This window comes from Schistocerca nitens, chromosome 1 (assembly GCF_023898315.1).
Source record: "Schistocerca nitens isolate TAMUIC-IGC-003100 chromosome 1, iqSchNite1.1, whole genome shotgun sequence".
Lineage (NCBI taxonomy): Eukaryota > Metazoa > Arthropoda > Insecta > Orthoptera > Acrididae > Schistocerca > Schistocerca nitens.
The window spans coordinates 43,444,141-43,450,432 of NC_064614.1; the positions used below are offsets into that span (position 1 = coordinate 43,444,141).

Sequence of the window (6,292 nt, forward strand, 5' to 3'; positions counted from 1 at the left end):
CGCGGTTTCGGACCGAGCGCCTAGAACCGCTAGACCACCGCGGCCGGCGTCGATGTGTCTTTAGTTTGTACGCAGTCTGACTTCGCTCTGTGCGAATCGACTGGTGAGACTCCATTAGAAGACCTCCGATCACCGCCTACCGTAAGAAACCCCATTGTGCACTCCATCAGGTACTCTGTCATCAGAATAGTGGGTTCTCTTGTCTTAGTGCACCACTGATCTGTCAAAGGGTGCCCCACAACGCTCCATCCCATAACGCAAGTCCAGAAATATGCAGCCATAACCGTCACAGAACCGCCGGAGCCTTTCGCTCAGATCCTCAACTCTTCTTCAAAGGACGCTATCAAATCTGGGTACGAGGCTGCAGATTGTGAGTTCTGCTTGCGCTCTGCTTGCGAGGCCAGCGGTCTTCACCACTTCCGACAGTCTCCTGTCCGTACTGACGATGGTCGCAGATATCATTGGTGCTGGCAGGAGCAACAACTTGCAGACTGCTGCACCCCCCCCCCCCCCCCCCCCAGTCACAGACACGGCCTCCTCCATATCTCTGGCGAGATCCCCCAGCGGACACATCGAGTGTTCACTAGGTTTCTTAGATTGTTCTTAGATACATACGGGATACTTTACGACGACAGCAGTTCATGGGAAAGGAAAATATGGCAACTGAAAACCCTCCATTAAATGTTAAGCGCCAGACGGTTTGGGAGTCAAGGCCATTCTCGCACCAGACGTGAAACCGTACGCGGTCGTGGAGCGGAACAGGTTTTGTGCATCGCAAAGTATGCCACGTTGCAAAGGAGTGCAAAGTATGGAAAGAAGAAGCACACAAGTCAGATTTTTTCTTCTTGCAGAATAACTTGGGGAAAGAGACGCTTAAGTGACTAAGTATAATCTCGTCGCCAAAAGCATTCTTGCCCCGTAGGGACGTTGTGCGTGTGCTGAGGCACAAATCAAGAGACTGAGAGAACACACTTACTGAAAGCAATATTGTATTTTACTCAGCACTGGCACAGAGCGTCAATGTCGAACCCCATATGGAAGTCTTAGTGACCTAGTCAAATCCGAGATAAGTTAAACACTTTAACAATTCGCTGTATAGGCCACTACCGATGCAATGCATTCGCAGACGAAAATGCGACTACTGGAACCGCTCGACAACTGGGCAAGAACTGGGTAGCGCTCCAGTTCACCTGTCTATTGCCCACATGATCCGTGGCGCCTCGCCTCAGGGGGAGTGGCACTTGAGCAACCAGCAGTTGGGCAGCGACGGTCGCTGTCGCAGCCACTGTCGGGCAACAGCGGGATCTCTACCTCCAGCCTCCGAACACGAAACTATTGCCTCCTGTGTGGTACCGACTGTATATGATACCACATATGCAGGATCAGTTTCTACGTCTGGACAACTCTGTGTATGAGAAGCAAATTTCTGAGAGTGGATCATGAGTCGTGCCTAGATAGCTCAGTATGAAAACCGGCAAAGGGATCCAGAAAGCAGTAAATGTCAACGCCCAGTTGATGCTGTGTTCCTTCATTTTCAGAAGACTTTGGCCTTTTTTTTTTTTTCAGTGTCAGCTAATGAGGAAAATGTGAGCGTACGGAATTTTAGAGCAGCTTTGCGATTAGAGTGAAGAATTCCAAGCAAATGAAACACAGTATGTCATTAATGACGGAGAGAATCCTCAAATGTGACTTCGGTCATACCACAAGAGCGTGTTGCTAGGGCATTAGCAATATTATCTAGTGGATAACACTGTAAGCTCTGTGAGGCTTTTCGAGGAAAATGCTGTTACATACATTATGTGACCAAAAGTATCCGGGCAGCCCTAAAACATATGTTTTTCATATTAGGTGCATTGTGCTGCCACCTACTGCCGAGTACTCCCCATCAAAGACCTCAGTAGTCATTAGACATCGTGAGAGCAGAATGGGGCGCTCCGCGGAACTCACGGTCTTCGAACGTCGTCAGGTGGTTGGGTGTCACTTGTGCCATACGTCTGTACGCGAGATTTCCACACTCCTAAACATCCCTAGATCCATTGTTTCCAATGTGACAGTGAAGTGGAAACGTGAAGGGACACATACAGCGCCGGCAGGAGTGGACAAGCGGTTAAAGGCGCTACAGTCTGGAACCGCGCGATCACTACGGTCGCAGGTTCGAACCCTGCCTCGGGCGTGGATGTGTGTGATGTCCTTAGGTTGGTTAGGTTCAAGTAGTTCTACGTTCTAGGGGACTGATAACCTTAGAAGTTAAGTCCCATAGTGCTCAGAGCCATTTGAACCATTTGACACGTACAGCACAAAAGCGTACAGGACGGCCTCGTCTGTTGACTGACAGAGACCGTCATAGTGGAAGAGGTTCGTAATGTGTAATAGGCAGAAACCTATACAGACCATCACACAGCAATTTCAAACTCCGTCGAATCCAATTTAAGTACTATGACAGTTGGGCGGGAGGTGAGAAAACTAAAATTTTATGGTCGAGCGGCCGCTCATAAGCCACACATCAAGCCGGTAAATGCCAAATGACGCCTCGCTTAGTGTAAGGAGCGATTGAACAATGGAGAAACGTGTGGGGTGACGAATCACGGTACACAATGTGGCGATCCGATGGCAAGGTTTGGCGATGGCCAATGCCCCGTGAACGTCATCTGACAACGCGTGTAGTGCCAACAGTAAAATTCGGAGGCGGTGATTTTACGGTGTGGTCGTGTTTTTCATGGAGGGGGCTCGCCCCCCTTGTAGTTTCGCGTGGCTCTATCACATCACAGGCCTACAATGATGTTTTAAGCACTCTCTTGCTTCCCACTGTTGAAGAAGAATTCGGGTATGGTGATTGCATCATTCAGTACCATCGAGCCCCTGCTCGTAATGCACGATCTGTGGCGGAGTGGTTACACGACAATAACATCCCTGTAGTGGACTGGCTTACACAGAGTCCTGACCTAAATCCTGTAGAACACCTTTGGGATGTTTTGGAACGCCTACTTCGTACCACGCCTCACCGACCGGCATCGATAACTCTCCTCAGTGCCGCACTCCGCGAAGAATGGGCTGCCATTCCTTAAGAAACCTTCCAGCACCTGACTGAACGTATGCCTGCGAGAGTGGAAGCTGTCATCAAGGGTGAGGGTGAGCCAACGCCGTAGTGATTTCCAGGATTACCGATGGAGGGCGCCCCGAAATTGTAAGTCATTTTCAGCCAGGTGTCCGGATACTTTTGATTACATAGTGTATACAGACGCGGGAGTACCGCGTACACAACATATAAAAGGGCAGTGCATTGGTGGATCCCTCATTTGTCCTCAGATGATGCATGTGAAAAAGATTCCGACGTGATTACGACAACACGGAGGAAAGTATAAGATTTAGAACGGGGCATGGTAGTTGGAGCCAACAGCCTTCTAACAGTGGTAACACCGGTTCCCGTCAGATCACCGAAGTTAAGCACTGTCGGGCTGGGCTAGCACTTGGATGGGTGACCATCCGGTCTGCTGAGCGCTGTTGGCAAACGGGATGCACTCAGCCATTGTGAGAAAACTGAGGAGCTACTTGATTGAGAAGCAGCGGCTCCGGTCGGGGAAACTGACATACGGCCGGGAGAGCAGTGCGCTGACCACATGCCCCCTTCGTATCCGTATCCAGTGACACCTGTGGGCTGAGGATGACACGGCGTTCCGTCGGTACCTTTGGGCCTTCATGGACTGTTCCGGAGGAGGATGGTAGTTGGAGCTAGATACATGGGACATTCCATTTCGGGAATCGTTAGGGAATTCAACATACCGAGATCCGCAGTGTCAGGAGTGTGGCAGACAAGGAATATTGCGTGGAACAGCAGCAGAAATCATTGTCCAAAGTGCCATGAACGTATGTGTTACGCAAATGCGCCGAATTTTGGTGTGAATGGGCTATGGCAGCAGAGGATGGAAGCGAGTGCCTTTGCTAACAGCAGCGCCCCCCCCCCCCCCCCCTGGGCTCGTGACTACATCGGTTGGACTGTAGACGAGTGGAAAACCGTGGCCTGGTTAGATGAGTCCCATGTGAGTTTTAAGAGCTTATGGTAGGGCTCGAGTGTGGCGCCGGCCCCACGACATCATGGACGCAGGCACTGCCCACACTGGTGGTTGGCTCCATAGTTATGTGGGCTGTGTTTATATGGAATGGACTGTGTCGTCTGGTCCAACTGAACCGATCATTTGGGAATCGTTAGGTTCTGAATGTGGTTCGGCTCCTAGGAAATCATTTCTAGCCATTTATGGACTTTATGTTCCGAAATAACGATGTCATGTCACCAGTCGACGATTGTTGGGGATTGGTTTGAAGAGCATTCTTGACAATTCTAGCGAATGATTTGGCCACCGAGAACCACTGACATGAATCCCATCGAAAATTTGTGGGACTTTAGTAAGTTAATGCACAACATTCAGCACCAGCAACACCACTGCAGTTATGAACGTCTACAGAGGCAGCACGGTTCAGTATTCTGTAGGAGATTTCCAACGAGTTGCTGCACTGTGTGTGTCTGACACGATGCTAGAAGGTATCCCATGACTTTTCTCATCTCATTGCAGATCTAGATAGGGAGGCAGTTGTAATTGGCCAGGCCATGGTTTTCCACTAGTCCAGGGTCCAACTGATGTGGTCACGAGCCCACTGCAGGCACTGCAGGCGATGTCGTGTTGTTAGAAAAGGTACTCGCGTCCATCCTCTGCTGCCATAGTGCATTCAAACCAAAATGAGACGCCGGCCGCGGTGGTCTCGCGGTTCTAGGCGCGCAGTCCGGAACCGTGCGACTGCTATGGTCGCAGGTTCGAATCCTGCCTCGGGCATGGATGTGTGTGATGTCCTTAGGTTAGTTAGGTTTAAGTAGTTCTAAGTTCTGGGGGACTGATGACCACAGCAGTTGAGTCCCATAGTGCTCAGAGCCATTTGAGCCAAAATAGTTTGAAACTAAGAAGGACACGATATAGGTCTCTGTGGTATTCCTCGCTTGCGTAGTTCCGGTTGAGACCGCCAGTCTCTGTACTTGTATCAGAGATGGACTGAAGGATTTTTATTCCCAGAGGTAAACAATACGAGCAGGAGTCGTGGTCGGCCGTTCGACGACCTCGCTTGACCGGTCTCGCTGCGAGGCGTCGGCCCTTAAGTTCCGGGAAGAGCGCACCGGGGCGATCTGGTGCACATCTGCGGCCGTAAATCCTGTGCCCGGCAGAGGCAGCGCGCCAGCGGAATGCAGGCGAATGACCCCGCCGGACCTAAGTGAGGCAAATTAGAGTACTCGCGCACACAATGGCCTCCCGGCAGGTTCTGGGGTTCACGACCACCGGCCGAGTCCCGCCACCGCCGGCGTGGGCGCACACTGGCGCTCTCTGCCGGGCTGCGTGGTGGGGGCCAAGGTTCGCCTCCCGCCACAGCGGAAGGTTCCGCTGACCGGCGGCGGTCTTCCGCGGCTCAGCATTTAAAAGTCATCTGCGCTGCGAAAGCCACTTTATGGTGCGTGGCGGTGAACACTTCTGATACTACACTACTGGCCATTAAAATTGCTACACCAAGAAGAACTGCAGATGATAAACGGGTATTCATTGGACAAATATATAATACTAGAACTGACATGTGATTACATTTTCACGCAGTTTGGGTGCACAGATCCTGAGAAATCAGTACCCAGAACAACCACCTCTGGCCGTAATAACGGCCTTCATACGCGTGGGCATTGAGTCATCGGAGCTTGGATGGCGTGTACAGGTACAGCTGCCCATGCAGCTTCAACACGATACCACAGTTTATCAAGAGTAGTGACTGGCGTATTGTGACGAGCCAGTTGCTCGGCCACCATTGACCAGACGTTTTCAATTGGTGAGAGATCTGGAGAATGTGCTGGCCAGGGCTGCAGTCGAACATTTTCTGTATCCAGAAAGGCCCGTACAGGACCTGCAACATGCGGTCGTGCATTATCCTGCTGAAATGTAAGGTTTCGCAGGAATCGAATGAAGGGTAGGGCCACGGGTCGTAACACATCTGAATTGTAGCGTCCACTGTTCAAAGTGTCGTCAGTGCGAACAAGAGGGGAAGGAGACGTGTAAACATGGGCACCCCATACCATCACGCCGGGTGATACGCCAGTATGGCGATGACAAATACACACTTCCAATGTGCGTTCACCGCGATGTCGCCAAACACGGATGCGACCATCATGATGCTGTAAACAGAACCTAGATCATCTGAAAAAATGACGTTCTCCCATTCGAGCGCCCAGGTTCGTCGTTGAGTACACCATTGCAGGCGCTCCTGTCTG

General features: G+C 51.1%; 1 pseudogene; it reads left to right on the forward strand.

Annotated features, from left to right (window-relative positions):
• The first annotated feature begins 3,389 nt into the window (after window positions 1-3,389).
• LOC126206308 (5S ribosomal RNA) lies at window positions 3,390-3,507 on the forward strand (annotated as a pseudogene).
• Window positions 3,508-6,292: the final 2,785 nt, after the last annotated feature.